At 43.4% G+C, this 14,445-nt stretch overlaps 1 protein-coding gene across 1 annotated transcript in view; it reads left to right on the forward strand.

Moving 5' to 3' along the window:
- The window catches only part of NXN (nucleoredoxin), a 419,399-nt gene that overhangs the window by 57,684 nt on the left and 347,270 nt on the right, over positions 1-14,445 (forward strand). The window lies entirely within an intron of this gene.

Raw genomic sequence — 14,445 nt, forward strand, 5'->3', positions numbered from 1 at the left:
AATATGCTATGGACGATTGATGAATGTCCGGCTTGTTATCCTCTTTGAAACGTTGTCCAAGGGAATAAATCTGATTGAAATCATGTGTACCCTTTTTTTTCTTTAGGTGGACCCTGACCAGTTTGAGTTGCGATTTCTTTCTTCAATGGAGAAAGCTCTTTTGTTGTAATTTCACCTTCAGATTTGAAGAGATTTTCCGCGTTATGTTTTTCACATGCTTCTGCAGATGATGTTGGTTTTAATTGGTCTTTCTTGCTTTTTTTTTTTCTCCACAAGGTATTTTAACATTCCTAATTGGGTATCAAGCATCTGATCGGAGTTTTCCACTATGTTCCCAAGATGAGTAAGAACTGATTCCAAGATTTTTTGTAAGGTAAACAAAGATTTAGATACCGGCGTGTATTCGTTAGAGAGACTTGTAAATCTTTAAGAGTGAAAAGTCTGGTGATTGATTGAGAGATCCGTCTAAGTCATATGGTTTTTGTGGAGTGCTGTTCTGGATATTCTGTGGCTCCTTTTGTGCTGCCTTGTAGAAGATCCGATCCTTGATGTTGATATCTGGGCAAGTGACATCCTAATCTTGAGTTTGCTGTATTTGAAGGGATCCCAGTATTGTTGACTCCGGAATTGTGAGGTTAGTGGAAGGTTCATCCAGGGTTCTCGGGGTACTTTTTATGGATGCCTCTGGTGTTTTCTGATTTTTCGTTGGTTTGTGCTCCTTTATTTTCATCTTGATGATTCATCCTATTTTGATGGTCTTTTTGTTGATCTTTATGTGTTTGCCCCTGATTGTCTGTACCTAATTTTATAAAGTATTTTGTTATTCCAGGGATCGTTAGACTTTCCTTGTCAAACCGACTTCCCCCGCGCTCCTTCTAGTTGCTTGTTCCGTTCCCATTCTTTTCATAAAGATAGTTCTTGATCTTAATTTTTTGTATGCCATTTGACAGTGCGTAAGTTGACATATGTTTTAATGAGTGACAAAGGTTTCTTGCACTGGTATTGAAAAAACTATACTCTGGGCAGCCATAATTGGGGGTCAAGGTGCGAGAAAAAAATTGGGTGGAGTCACGAGAGGCAAAGTTATGAAAAGCAAGTGGACAGTCAACTTGTGCATTTTTCTTTTTTTTTTTTAATCTTCAACAAAGAAAATGGTAACTAGGAGACACATGCCAGTAAATCTGTTCTGATTTAATTGGTTGCATAGGCTGCATTTTAAAGTATCTTGTGAGGTTAAGGCATCTGCTGCAGAGAGCTTTGTGTGCCCTGTAAATCTCACAAAATAATAATGGTCGGATAACTCTGATGTACTTGCTAGAGAAATCTTTGTCTAGTCGCTGTTGTCTCTCATAAATTTAGCATAGGGTCTGATGGCTCAGTTGAAACTTAAAATAAGAAAGCCATCCTCGCCTCCAGCAAATTTCTGCTCGAGCAGAGAATGTGCATGCGCTTCTACACTGTACCCTTGTGAATTAGTAACTCAGGACAAATTCATCATATTTCACTGGAGCCAGGCGAATCCCTGATCTGCCGGATTAAGGATCCGGCTGGTTCCCCCTTCATTCCAGCTCTGGTTATATTCACAGAAAATGTTTTCATATTCCTTGAAAATGCTAACACATATCAGGAAAACCCAGGATTATGCTCATAATGTCCTGTCCTATGTGGAAAGGGGCAATGTTACGCTGTGTCTATCCATAATGTTGTCTGTAAAGTCATGCAGACTGTCAAGGTGTTGGCATCCATCACTAAAACACGCTAATTTCTATAGTTCTTACTTTTTAGAAACATAATGTTCATCAGAATATCATTTTCGTGGAATCCCTAGATTTCGTTTCAATAGTGTAGGCTATTGTGTGATTGTAGTAGAGAACCAGAATATCCCATTAATTTTTTTTATTTGTTCATTGGTTATTTTACGTGGTTGATTCCAACAGTATTCCCAAGAGCCTGCAGGAGGTGGGTACATTAAAACATCTTTGACCATGTTGAGCTCCTCCTTGTCTGTGATTACTTGGGAATTTCCTGAAAATGTTTAAGTCAAAGATATGACCTCGTTGTGGATGATGGTATGGTATTTTTCAACAACTAAATGAAATGTGTTAAATTAGTTAAGATGAAAAGCAGGACAAATTACTCTTGTATCTCTAACTGTAATTTTATCCTGATTAAATCTTGTACTTCCGAACGTTTAAAGTTCATTCAAGCCAACAAAATACCAGGATTGATTAAAGGGATTTTTGTTGTAGTTGGGATAACATGTTTTATGTTAATTGCCTGGGCTATGGAATGAATATTGTTTTTTGTAGCCATCCAAGTCGGTCATGCATTCACATTATGTACATGGATGTGCTGAATTGATGAAATACTGACTTGGAACAAGGGTAAAGTAAAGCTTGTTTGTGTCTCCCATAAAACAGAATCTCCATATTCTAGGCAATTCTTTTCAGGTCGAGCCTGGGCAGCGAATGTGCTGCGCGGCATGCAGTATTCAGGTATGGGCTTGAAGCTCCGCCCTTTTTCCACCCCTCTTTTCAAATCCTGTTCCTGTCCTTTCTAAATGGCTGTTTTTGATTTGTGTTTAGACTTATTAGTCCCTCCTTAGTATTGCCTTGTCTATATCAGTAACCTCCCATGAGGACTGGCTCTTTTACTTGTGTTTTTACACGGTCTGCTTTATCTAGTCTATGAACACTATTTTGATAAATGATGTTCTCCTTTTGCAGCATGACCTGCTTTCATGAAGTGTCGCCGCTCCTACTTTGCTGTCTTCTCCTTATTACGCTCCTGCCTTCGGGCGCCGTGCTTTAGGTTTCAGCACGGTGCCTGCTTTTATTTTTTTATTATTAATGGCGGCCGTTCTTGCACCTTTTCATCAACAATATTTATTAGATTTTTGGCAGTACGGTTCGCTTGAACTATAGCGGCCGCTCGCCTTTCTTTTCATCGGAATACCAGGCAGTGGTGACTGTTCCACTAATCAGGCATGCCTGCGAGACTGGGCCTGCCACCCAGCCTTCCTCTTTGGCTTAGGGGAATACAGAGTCGGTGGCTGCAGTGTGTGCTCCTCAGTCTGTAGGGTACCAAAGGGTAAACAGGAAAAGCTTACAAATCTCAGGAAGTCTCCCTCCCTGTCTTTTCTCACCTATCTCCCGTTCGTCCCACTTGCTCCTGGTCCTCTCACCACAGTCCTCCTGCCTCTTGTTGTTTACCAGATACTCAGTTTTCTCCTCGGCCACTTTCCCCATAGTTCCTGTTCATTTTCTTTCTCTCCTCTTAGTCTACCACTCACCTCATGGCCCCCTCTTCATCACAAATTTGCTCCCTTTTTTAGGTCTCGCCTACGCAGCGTGCATGCGCTGCATAGGAGTACCTTTAGCTGTCGTTCTGCTCTTTTTCGAAGCACATACTCGTGCTTGTGGCGGCATCCACCTTGCGGGAGCGCGCAGGGGCAAACCGCTGCTGCTTTGCGCGTCCGCCCAAATCCCCCTCCCACCGCGCTTTCATTGAATTTATTTTCTACATTTGAATAACATATGCTAGCGTTCAAGTGGCTGCAATGCAAGTAAAACATTTTTTCTTTTTGTTTCGCAACACGCTTTAACTTTAATATGGCACACTCACAACTTTCTTTTGTTTTGCACTCTGCACTATTGTTTTTTATTTAAATTGACACTGTGCACACAACAAATGGCGCCTGCCGCCCGCAGCCCCCTCCCGCCCCAGGGTCCTGTGATTTAGGGTTTCAGCATGGCGCCCACTTTTAGATTTGTTCAAGTGACTAGCAGGATGACTTTTATTCTGCCAAATGCGGCCTCAATATTCACCAAATAAATGGAGGCGATGGAAGTAACGCCATACCTGACTTCAGAGAGCACGCTCTCACATTCCTTTGGGTGTGGCATTAGCCATTAGGTTTCACTCCTAATCCAGGAATATAAGTGCTAGCAAACACGTAGGTGTGGACACGGGTATCACTGCCCATTGTAATGTGGCAAATCTTCCACGCCATAGGCAGAGTAACCACCAGTGGGATTGTTTACTTCCTGAGACATCTGTGTTGAACTTATGCAAAAGGAGAACTGTGTCTTACACATATGTCATATCACCTGAGAAGAAAAAAAGTTCAATGGCTTCCCTGCACATGCATATGCAACCGAACTGGCAAACAGACATATTGGAAGGATGCATTGCATATTTTAAAACCAGCATTTGCATGCAATAGGTCTTGCATTTACGTGAGTTTGAGCTATTGGCATTGTAAATGACAATGCTTTTTATTGATGTTTTTGGTTTTAAAACATGAATAAAAGGCATTGTCATTTATAATACTAATAGCTTGAACTCTCGCAAATGTGAGACCTATTGCATTGCAAATGCTTGTTCTCCTGTGTTACAGCCTTCTAACTGCGCTCCTGTTGGGCTCTCTCTGCCTCTGTCTCCCTAGCTCTCCCGCGCCCTCTCACACACTCCTCTCAGAGCCCACTGCCTCCCTCACGCATGCTTCCGCACCGTCCCTCCCCGTAGAGGCGCCAGCAGTACAGATTTACCTCTACCATCGAGTCTGGGAAGGGATAGGGGCTGTCACTGGCTGTAGCATGAAGGGGAACCAGCAACAAGGAAGACTAGCATCGCGAGAGGGGCCCAATGGCCACCAATCAAGCCGCTAACCAGGTAAGCCTGATTCCGACCCAGATCTATGCATCTGCAACTGAGGCAGTTCAAGACAGTGCATAGAAGTCTTCCATGTGGGTGATAGGCTCCAGAATTCAAATTCAAAACCAGTAAATAGGAAGGGGCCATGGGAGCAAGTATTATTGCTAAGAGTAGTCAGTCACGAGTGCCGCTTACCTCCGCAGTCATCGGAATGAATGGGTTTATTATAACTGGAGCTATATCAAAAAAAAAATGCCTTGATAAGATTTGCATTGTTTTCTCTCCGATAAAAATTCCCACTTAACCGTGCAAGTATGATCCAGGTTTTGTTCGATTTCAGAAAAAAACATATATTGTTTTATGGAGTGCTTGCTACTACAGTGAACAATCTTCAAAGCGCTGTTCTTGTGTTCAGAGAGCTCGTTTTGTCTCTCTTGGAAGGATGAAAGGCTATATAATTGCTTAACCAGGTCAAGGCGTGACTTTATATATGCATACGGATCCCTACTAATCGCGCGACCCGAGGAATCCCTATTATGTATTGAGCTATCAACAAGTAATAACCTCTCGGTTAGACAGTTCAATGGGTTATTATGCTTGCTGGAAAGAACGGTTTTATCACTGAAAATTATCTTAATGGCTTTATTCAGCTGTCATTTTTCACTTTTAATAAAATGTGCGTCCTTTGGTTCGGAGCATGCAGTGCCTTAACAAGTTGCTGTATGCCTCATACATTAAAAACGCGTTGCCAGAGGTGCGCTCTCACAAGAGCTGCTGTATTTAATTTGTAGAGGGTAGCCAAAGTAGGAATACTAGCCAAAGTCTTAAAAGCAAAGGACTTTCCTGTGCAGTGGCAATGTGGCTTCTAATGCTCATAATGTGGGTCCTTATGTATTTAAACACTAGATCCACGTCTGTATCCATAGCAGAAGAAGCATTTGCAATGCAGTGGGATAGGTCTCGCTATTAACGTTGCATTATTATTTGCAATGCCAAAAGCGCAAACTTTCAGTAATGTAAGACCTATTGCATTGCAAATGCTTTTTTAAAATCGTTATTGGCTTTCCAAATAGCTTCATTGAACGCGTAACAGTGTGTGGATAATGGATTGAGAAGTGTGGCGTTTGGAATGCAAGGGTGCTCACTTCACCTCTACAACCGACGGCTCAGTAGAATGTCCTCACAGTAATGCAAACCACACTAAGCGGGACTTGAAGATGCACCTGAATCATTTGGAGAAAGTGCCGTAAGCTGCACGCATATTTAGTTAAGTAGACAAATGTAATGGAAATCTAAAGTCTCACGCTATCTTAATTCGATGGCACTAAATGATCCTAGGCCTCAGAACTTGATATAATGATTACTTACGGCTGGACAGGAGGCACCTTGTAAGTGCTGCCGGTTCTGAACCCTAACTTTACCAGAACCATCTCCAGAAAAGTGGTGGTCATGCTTGACGCAGCACAGATCCCTCTTGGATAACACTTCTGTGCCTTCAACGACTGGGGCGCAGAGTTTCTTCTGCAGATGCAACATTTCTTCTGTATGCTTCTCAAGGGGCGCAGAGTTTCTTCTGCAGATGCAACATTTCTTCTGTATGCTTCTCAGAGCAAGCTTACACCACGCTGTTGTATATTATGCTCTCCCAACTCCAGCTTAGTATGCTGGGCTCAAACTCCGTGGGAGTACCTGCCTCCATGTAACTTCTGATTCTGTTCCAGTATCCCCCTGACTTAAAGCCAGCACTTTGAATAGTGAGCCTCCACTTATTCCTCTGCTTCCTTCTTACTCCATCGTAGTAATGGTAATATTCCTACCAATTCATTGGACCATATCCAGTTTGTTACGTGTTGAGTCTCCTTTCCCATCACTATCCCGCAGAGGCCATTAAATATGCTGGTATTCACTGCAAATGCATCGCAACAGTAAAAAATAAAGCTTGTTTTCCACTTGTGATGTAACAGTGCTGAGGCCTGGAGCTGAACTGTGCCTCTTTCAGCCTGTGTTTATTTCTGTGTTTAAAATACCACATTTGGAGAAGCCTGCCAATTTCAGTGGACAGGTTTGGCTACCATGTACAACATACAAATATAGATAGGTAACCGAGAGTAAAGGGTTTGTTCTTCTCCTTGGGTTCGAGTAACGTATATTAAACTTCAGCTTTGCGCTTGTCTTTTTTGTGCCACTTATGCCCTTTGTGAAATAACCTCCTCCTTATTCTGAGTTGGGCATCTATAATTCTACGCATAATGTTTCACTTGACGTTGCGTTGTTGCAGCCAGGTGGTTTTTCCGTGGTACATACAACTCTTTGCTTGGTGCACGGCACGCTTTGTATTCCAACATCATTATGGCTATAAGGCATGTTGGTTGATAAATGGTACCAAAAGTTTCCTTGGCCAACTGTAAGACTCTATATGAGCACTCCAACGTTTCTTTTGGACTAAGATCAGAAAGACACTTTTAAGAGGGCTCTAAACCATCCCCACTCCACTGGTGAGATCAATGATTAAGTGACAGTGTTAGGTGTCTAAGCAGCAAATCTTAGCTTTCATTTGTACGATCAAGCAACATTTTTTTTAAAGTGTTGTTTGTATTCATATTGAAGTGCGGAATACAACGTACATTGATTGGAACAACATTATTCTATTGTGATAAGGGGAAGGCCATCCCAGGAAACAAACACAATATTGTGAAATAATAGTAATTTGTGCAGCATCACTTATTCACTCTCCCAAGAGCAGAAACTGATAAATTAGCTATCCGCTGTCATTCCGAATCGCTTACCCATCCTAGACGTTTCACAATATCTGTCTACGTATTTAAAGAGGGAGGGTCCTTGATGCCTATCAACTGATTTTATGCAGCCGCTTCCTTGGGTGGTAAGTATTGCCTCGAGGAGGTCCATTTTCTTCTGTTGTGAATTATGATTAGAAATCTTCAAATACTTGTTAGAGAATGTGAAATCTTTAAACCAGTCTCCTGTGGATGGACCCATACTCCAGGACAAGGTCAACCTATGCTTACCTAAGAAGAGCGCAAGTGCAGTGTATTTTGTAATGGGAAGGGAACGTCCTTAACGTGTCCTAACAATCTATTAACAAGGAGGTTATGTAGTGTGCCACTATGGAATGTTGGGGAAGACTGTGGAGGGTTGGGAGTTCCCGGAGTGGCGGTTGCAGGGAGGATTGAAGATGGTAAGACGCCTCTGCGCTCGCTGGTAACTTGAATACAATTACTTCTGAACCCTTTTCATGAAGCAGAAAATTAATCTCATTGTAACAGAGACTCCATACTAAGATGTGTCGTTCAGTTCAGTGAACACGGAGTTCCAGAATGTCCCCATTGCTAGGCAGTGCTAGATACAGTTTATCTAAGTGATCAGACCCATGGATAGTCACTTCTCCAGTGTGTAGTAGAAATTAACTTATTTAAATATTAGTCTAGGGCTTTGTGTGTGTGTGTGTGTGTATATATATATATATATATATATATATATATATATATATATATATATATATATATATATATATGTGTGTGTGTGTTTATATAAAAACTCACTGTAAAAAAAAAGGTTAAAGGGGCGTTATAGTTGGGTGAAAATGTCAGTTAAAGCATACTGTTTTAAACTAACAAAACCACTGAAAATACACCAGTTATAGTTCTCTCAAGTTACTATAACTCGTGCCCCTTCCGTTCATAGTGGGGTCATGAATTATGTCATTTCCATTTCAATTGCAGTGATGTTATCAGTGTTGTCATAGAACGTGTAGTGAGTGATGTAATATTGGCAGCAATTAGCTGTGCATGGCAAGGGTGTGAGTAATAGTTACTTGGTATAATGATAACTGGTGAATTTCAGTGGTTTTTGTTCCTTTAAAACTGTATGTTTTAACTGACATTTTAACTTCACTAAAGTGCCCCTTTAACCATGGTTTCTTTCAGTGAATTTGTAGTTTAAAAAAAAAAAAAATGTAATGTAACATATTACAATTCCTAACTATAAAGTCACTTTAAACTTTCATTTTTTCCAGTGAAGTTTTATGGTATTTTAACGTAAAGTAAGATGTTGTTTGCTGTGCGCGGTGTGGAGTTGGGTGCCCAACCCCAGCTGACACCCCTCCGTAAATGGCTGTGTTGCCCCTTCCTCTTCTAGGGGCACTTCTAGTAAAAAAAGAGTCTACTATATAAAAAAGCCCTAGGGCAGTTTGGCGTGCTCCTTGCTGGAGTAGTGAATAATAAATAAGCAGCTTCTGCTAATTTATTTTAAATAGTTTTTAGGGTGACCAAGTGCCCAACCGAGACACCCACATTGTTAATATTCGGTGGGGGGTTGTGGGGCAGCCTGTTCCCCCCCCCCCCCCCCCCCCGAGGCCCCAGCCAGCAGTCATCATGGGTGCCGGTAGGAGCTGACATTTTTTTTATTAACCCGTTCCGTGCTCGCATCGGCCGTTGCCTGCCCAGTGCTGCGCACGACTGTTGGCCGTCGCAGCCCCGGTCACTTTTTAGAACTCCTGCACCGCGGCAAAATTCGTGCTGCGGTTAAGGAGGAAGTGGGTGCTCACCAGGAGCACACACAGCTCCATTTTTAGGTCTTTCCTGCGTTGCACAACGCATGCCCTGCTCGCTGTCGACAAATTTGTGAGAGAGGGATTTCAGAAAAGGGTTTTAAGCCCCACCCCTCATTTCCATTGGCTTGCATCACCGTTTATGCTAAACGGTGGCCTGCCATTGGAAATGAGTGTTTTTTGTTGACGCCCTTTCGCCTCCGTTCCGACTGGGTCGCCTGCTTTGCTGCTGTCGCAAAGCAATTTCTTTTCTTTATGGGGGCCAGCCATCTGTTTTCACTCAGCCCTGTGCTTATTTTTGCATCACGCATTCAGTGAAAGTGAAAGCGGGATGCAAATATAAACACGGGGCTGATGTGCGTCGAAAAAAGATTATTTATTCTGGGATTTAATCCTGCCTTTAAGTTTGTAGCATTCTCCTATAAAAGGTGTCGGTTTGCACCCACGTGATAAATATTGACCAAAAAAATATCTTCTTTTAGACCCGGAGTAATTTACAAATAATTACTGACAGTATTTTGTATTGAGAGAATTTCCTTATTCGACACAAAACCTTTGGAGATTTTATGTGGGGGCTTCAAGGCGCTAACCCTAGAGCTGAACTGATACGTCTTGAAGATGCCGAGTGAGAGTCGCCCAATTTTTCTTTATATTTAGTGTAATAATAATATAATAGATATAGCGCTTCTTGAGGCGCTTCTCCCGCTTCTGAGCCCAAATATAACAGGTAGTAAATGCTCCCAATCAAATAAATTTGTGGTGTGACACGTGAGTAGTTTTAACTGTGACAAAATCTTGTCTGTTCCTGTATTTGTCCGACTGGCTGAGGCTCGAAATACGAACCTTTCTGTTTGTTGTAGTGCTGCAAGACTGCGCAACAAACACGGGTGGTGGAAGGGAACAACGCGACCCCGGCACGCTCTTCCTCCACCCTCACTCGCCCAAAGGTGACGGTGTATGCCCTGGCGGCACCCATAGCCTTTGGCATGCTTCCTACAGAACCATGCGCACCCCGATGGCACAGCACGCAGTGAATATATACATCCTTTGTTCAAGCGATGACACCAAATACCCCTTGCACAATATAATGCACTGCGCTCTTTGTACGCCGTCGCATTGAGCTGACTGGAGTGCGAGCTGGTTTGTTTGGCTATTGAAAAGCCACAATGAGCACCCATCAGTGCAGTTTTTCGGATAACATTCCTATCGCATTCTTTACCACTCTGCAGCATTTTTGAAGAGAGCGGATCTAAGCAACGGAGGCAAATTTATTTTTCGAAGATGTGCAAAGTATATCTTTGTTTTTGAAAAACATGTTCACAACCTCCTTAAATCAGCCGCAATTCCAACTACTGTTGCTTTGTGTTTGGAACAAGATGCTCTTGAATTGTTACTTTCTGCCTATTAAACTATGGGACATATTATCAAGGTCCGGCGTTAAAATTTTCGCCGCTTTATCGGCAGAAATCTGCCGCTAAAGCGGCGATAATGGGCTTGATAATATGCCGATGTGAATTCCCATAGAAGCCTATGTTGACACCAGAACATGGGCTTCTATGGGAATTCACATCGGCATTTTATCAAGCCCATTATCGCTGCTTTAGCGCCAGTTTTCTGCCGCTTAAGCGGCGAAAATTTTAACGCCGGACCTTGATAACATGCCCCCAAATTCTTTTAGATTCAAAATGGCATCTAGAAAATGCGACCGCACTAATGAAATATGTGTGCCCGACTGAAGAATTTTAAGCCATTTCACTCAAAATCCCACTGAGTTAGAGACCCATGCATGTCGTTTTACACCCAACATGGCTGCACCTATAAATTGTTTCACATTCGAGTCCCACCATTGCATTGAAGCAAACAACTCAAATTGAAAATGGTAATAGTACGTACACCTTAAAAAACCTGCACTTTAAGTCCATTTAAAATTACAAACTCGAAAAATAATCAAAACATTACATAGGCCATGGTAATACCCGACAGTGTCATAACTGTTCCCGAAATACATACTGTTTTTGGCCCGGTTCCAGTATTCTGTACTACTGTTCCCTAGGACTCCGTCCGCCAGAAACTAGGAGCACTCACGCAGCCAGGGCAGAGGAACCGGAAGCATGTTCTGCTGGAAGTCGTCTGTGGGGGACAGCCCGGGCCTTAGAGCACACTTTGAAAAAGATGTCCGCTCCAGTCCAGAACGGATGTTCTTTGGTCAGGGCAGCATCTGTCTTGTTAGCTGCCTCTTTCCTAATGTTTGGCGCTCCTCCTCGCCTGGAGTAAGGGAGTCTAGGGCACAGAGGTAAATACAACTTACTGCCGTGCAAAGCCCCTTGTTTTCTGGATCTACAGTGCCTTTCTCTCCAGTGACCCACCTGCTGCCCCCACTCCCTTTATGGCTATGTCACTGGTGGAGCAGAGAAAACTGACTCCAAGGGGCTCTGGAGGGCCTGTCTGAGGGGAGAGGACAGGTGTGCGCGGGGACCCCCAGGTGCCCCTGAACATCCCAAGGTGTAGTTCATGGTATCTTCGGGAAACGTTCCCAGTTCTCCGCTCTTCCTTCCCAATATCATGAGGGGATCCCATGAATGCGTAGGAAGTGGGGAGGTACGATAAACTGGAGTCCAAGAAGTCATTTGTACTATTTTCATATGTAATTGTGTGTTTGTCTGTAATGTTGTGGCGCCTATTGTAACGTGTGAGATGTTCTGCGCATGTGTTTGTAGTGTTAAATGTGCCCTAGTATACCCTTCTTGTGTTTTTGTGTACAGACTACACTGCTCAGGAATGTGATCACAAACAGGGGCTCATTGCCTGCTTTCACAATCCCCCTGCTAACTGCGCACCCCCTCCCGATGAAATGTCACCTGTCCCTCCCCCACCTCTTGTCTGCCTTCACAGCCGGGAGCGCAGCCTCGTAACAGGGCGCTCGGCAGCTGCCAGCCCTGCGTGGGTCAGGAGAGGCGTCTGCGCACTTAACCCCCTCCCTGTCTCCTTCTTTCTCTCTCTGTTACTTTCATCGCTTCCTATCGTTCTCCTTTTCTCTCTCCCTTCCTCTCACTTTCTGTCCCTCTCATCTTCTCATCTTTCTGTTACTCTCACCTCTTTCTTTACCTCCCCCATCATGCCGTCTCCCTCCACTCTCCTTCCTCGTCTCTTTCTCACGTGTTCTCTTCATTTCTCGCAAGTCATCTTCTTTCTAACTCTTTCTGTCAGTCTCTCCTTCTTTTGGGGGTCCTTTTTCACCCTCTCTGCCCCTCACTTCTATGACACTCTGTTTGTCATCTTTCCTCTCCATCCTCTTCCCTCTTTTTTTCTCCATTGCATATTGCGCCATTTCTTTCGCAGTCTCTCGGTACTTTCCAACGCTCATTGTCTTACCTTGCACTTTCTTTCTTCTTTATTTGTTTTGTTATGTGCCTATGTGTCCCTTGGTCTGTGTTGCTCCTCCGCCTCCCTCTCTTTCTTTTGCTCTCCGTTCTATTCCCGCTCTCCCCCCTCTCTCTCTCTCTTTGCTGTTCTGCTGCCCGTCTACCCTTTTCTCTCGATCCCCACTTATCTCTCCATTCTCCTCGGCCCATCTTGCTGCTGTCTTTCTTTCCCATCTCTCCCCTCCTCTCTCTCTCCCATCTCTCTCTCTCCCCTTTTCTTTCTCCACATTCTTTTATTTCTTTGCTCTTTTATCTGCGATCACTTCTGACGCCCCTGTTTCCTCACTCTTCGCGGTCTCTTCGCCCCGCTCTTGCTACTGTCTTTCTCTCTCTTTCCTCTGCCTGTCTTTGTGTCAGTGGGAATCCTGTGATTTGGGAGCCTAGCTCGCCTGCTCAGTTTTTACAGAGCCTAAGTTGGAATGAAGAAAGTAGTGTCAGAAAAAGAGTCCATCCCGCCACATACACCTTCCTTCTCTTCCCTCGGGTGTGTCACCCTGTTCGCGCGTGTGTGCATGTCTGCGCGCGCATATCGCAATCACTTTGTGGCAACGTATAATGCCTCTCACCGTATCTCTAAATCTACATGTGCCTGTCACCGTCTATCTAAAAAACACACACATCTCCTTGAAACCACTGGCGTAACGAAAATTGAGAGGGCCTCCCTGCAAGGAACGGCCCCCCTCCGGGCTCAATTAAGAGCTCTCCAGCAAGAGTGCTGTGCTGAGGGGGCTCCCTGGAGCTTAGAGCCCCTCCCCCCCGCCTGTGTTACGCCCCTGCTTGAAACGCGCTTCTCTCGCCCACAGTGGGTCGAACACTCCTTTATTCTCCCCGTGTGTTACGAGGTGGCTTAACATCTGCGTGTCTGCATGTTTGTGCCCCACACGTAGATTCCGTGTACGTGTTTATAATAATTTGTGTGGCCAGTAGTCTGTCCATGAGTGTCTGAAGTTGTGCAAGTGTAAGTGCACCCATAGCTGCCAAGGTTTCAGATTGTTATAAGTGACATTTTCCAAATTTAAATGCAATTATAAGTGACATTTCCACGAGTAAGCGTGACACTTTTTTTTGCGAGCAAAAAAATCAAGCAATGAAGAAAGGGAAACATAAACATTTCAGACATTAATCACACCGAGAAACTGTAAGATTTTAAAACTGGTGCAAACCACTGCGGTGGCTGACCCATAATTACAATGAAATTATGAAAATGTCACATATTGCCATCTGAAACCTTGGCAGTTATTGGCAGACTGGCCTGTACCCTCACCTTGGAGAATGCCTGACCAAGAGTTAATGAATGCCTTTGCCTCACTTGTGCTTCAGTCCTTGTGAAACAGACAGATGGAATCAGGAGCGGAAATCAAAGCTCTCAGCTAGCGGGGCCCATTCAGCAGTATCCTTACTAAACAAGCATTGAAAATGCAATAGGTCTCGTCTTTGATTAAGTTAAAGCCGTTTGCTTTGCTAATGGTATTGTATTCTAATTTTGCACTATTTAGTGTATATTTGTGATATGTTGTAGTTGTATGTAGTTAGAATTGTTTTGTTAGCTGTGTAGTAATATAAAGCATAGCGTTAGTTGGAAAAGAGCAGTTTTTCAGATTTGGGAGGTGAATGAATAGAATAGTATGTGTTAATTTCGTATAGTGAGGAGTACAATAGCATGAGGCAGACGAAAGGGGCGAGCAATATATGCTCATATCACAAATATACACTAATGCAGAGCTAGAATACAATACCATTAGCAAAGCAAATGGCGTTAACTTAAGCAAAGGCGAGACCTATTGCATTTTAAATGCTTGT

This window comes from Triturus cristatus, chromosome 3_2 (genome assembly GCF_964204655.1).
Source record: "Triturus cristatus chromosome 3_2, aTriCri1.1, whole genome shotgun sequence".
Lineage (NCBI taxonomy): Eukaryota > Metazoa > Chordata > Amphibia > Caudata > Salamandridae > Triturus > Triturus cristatus.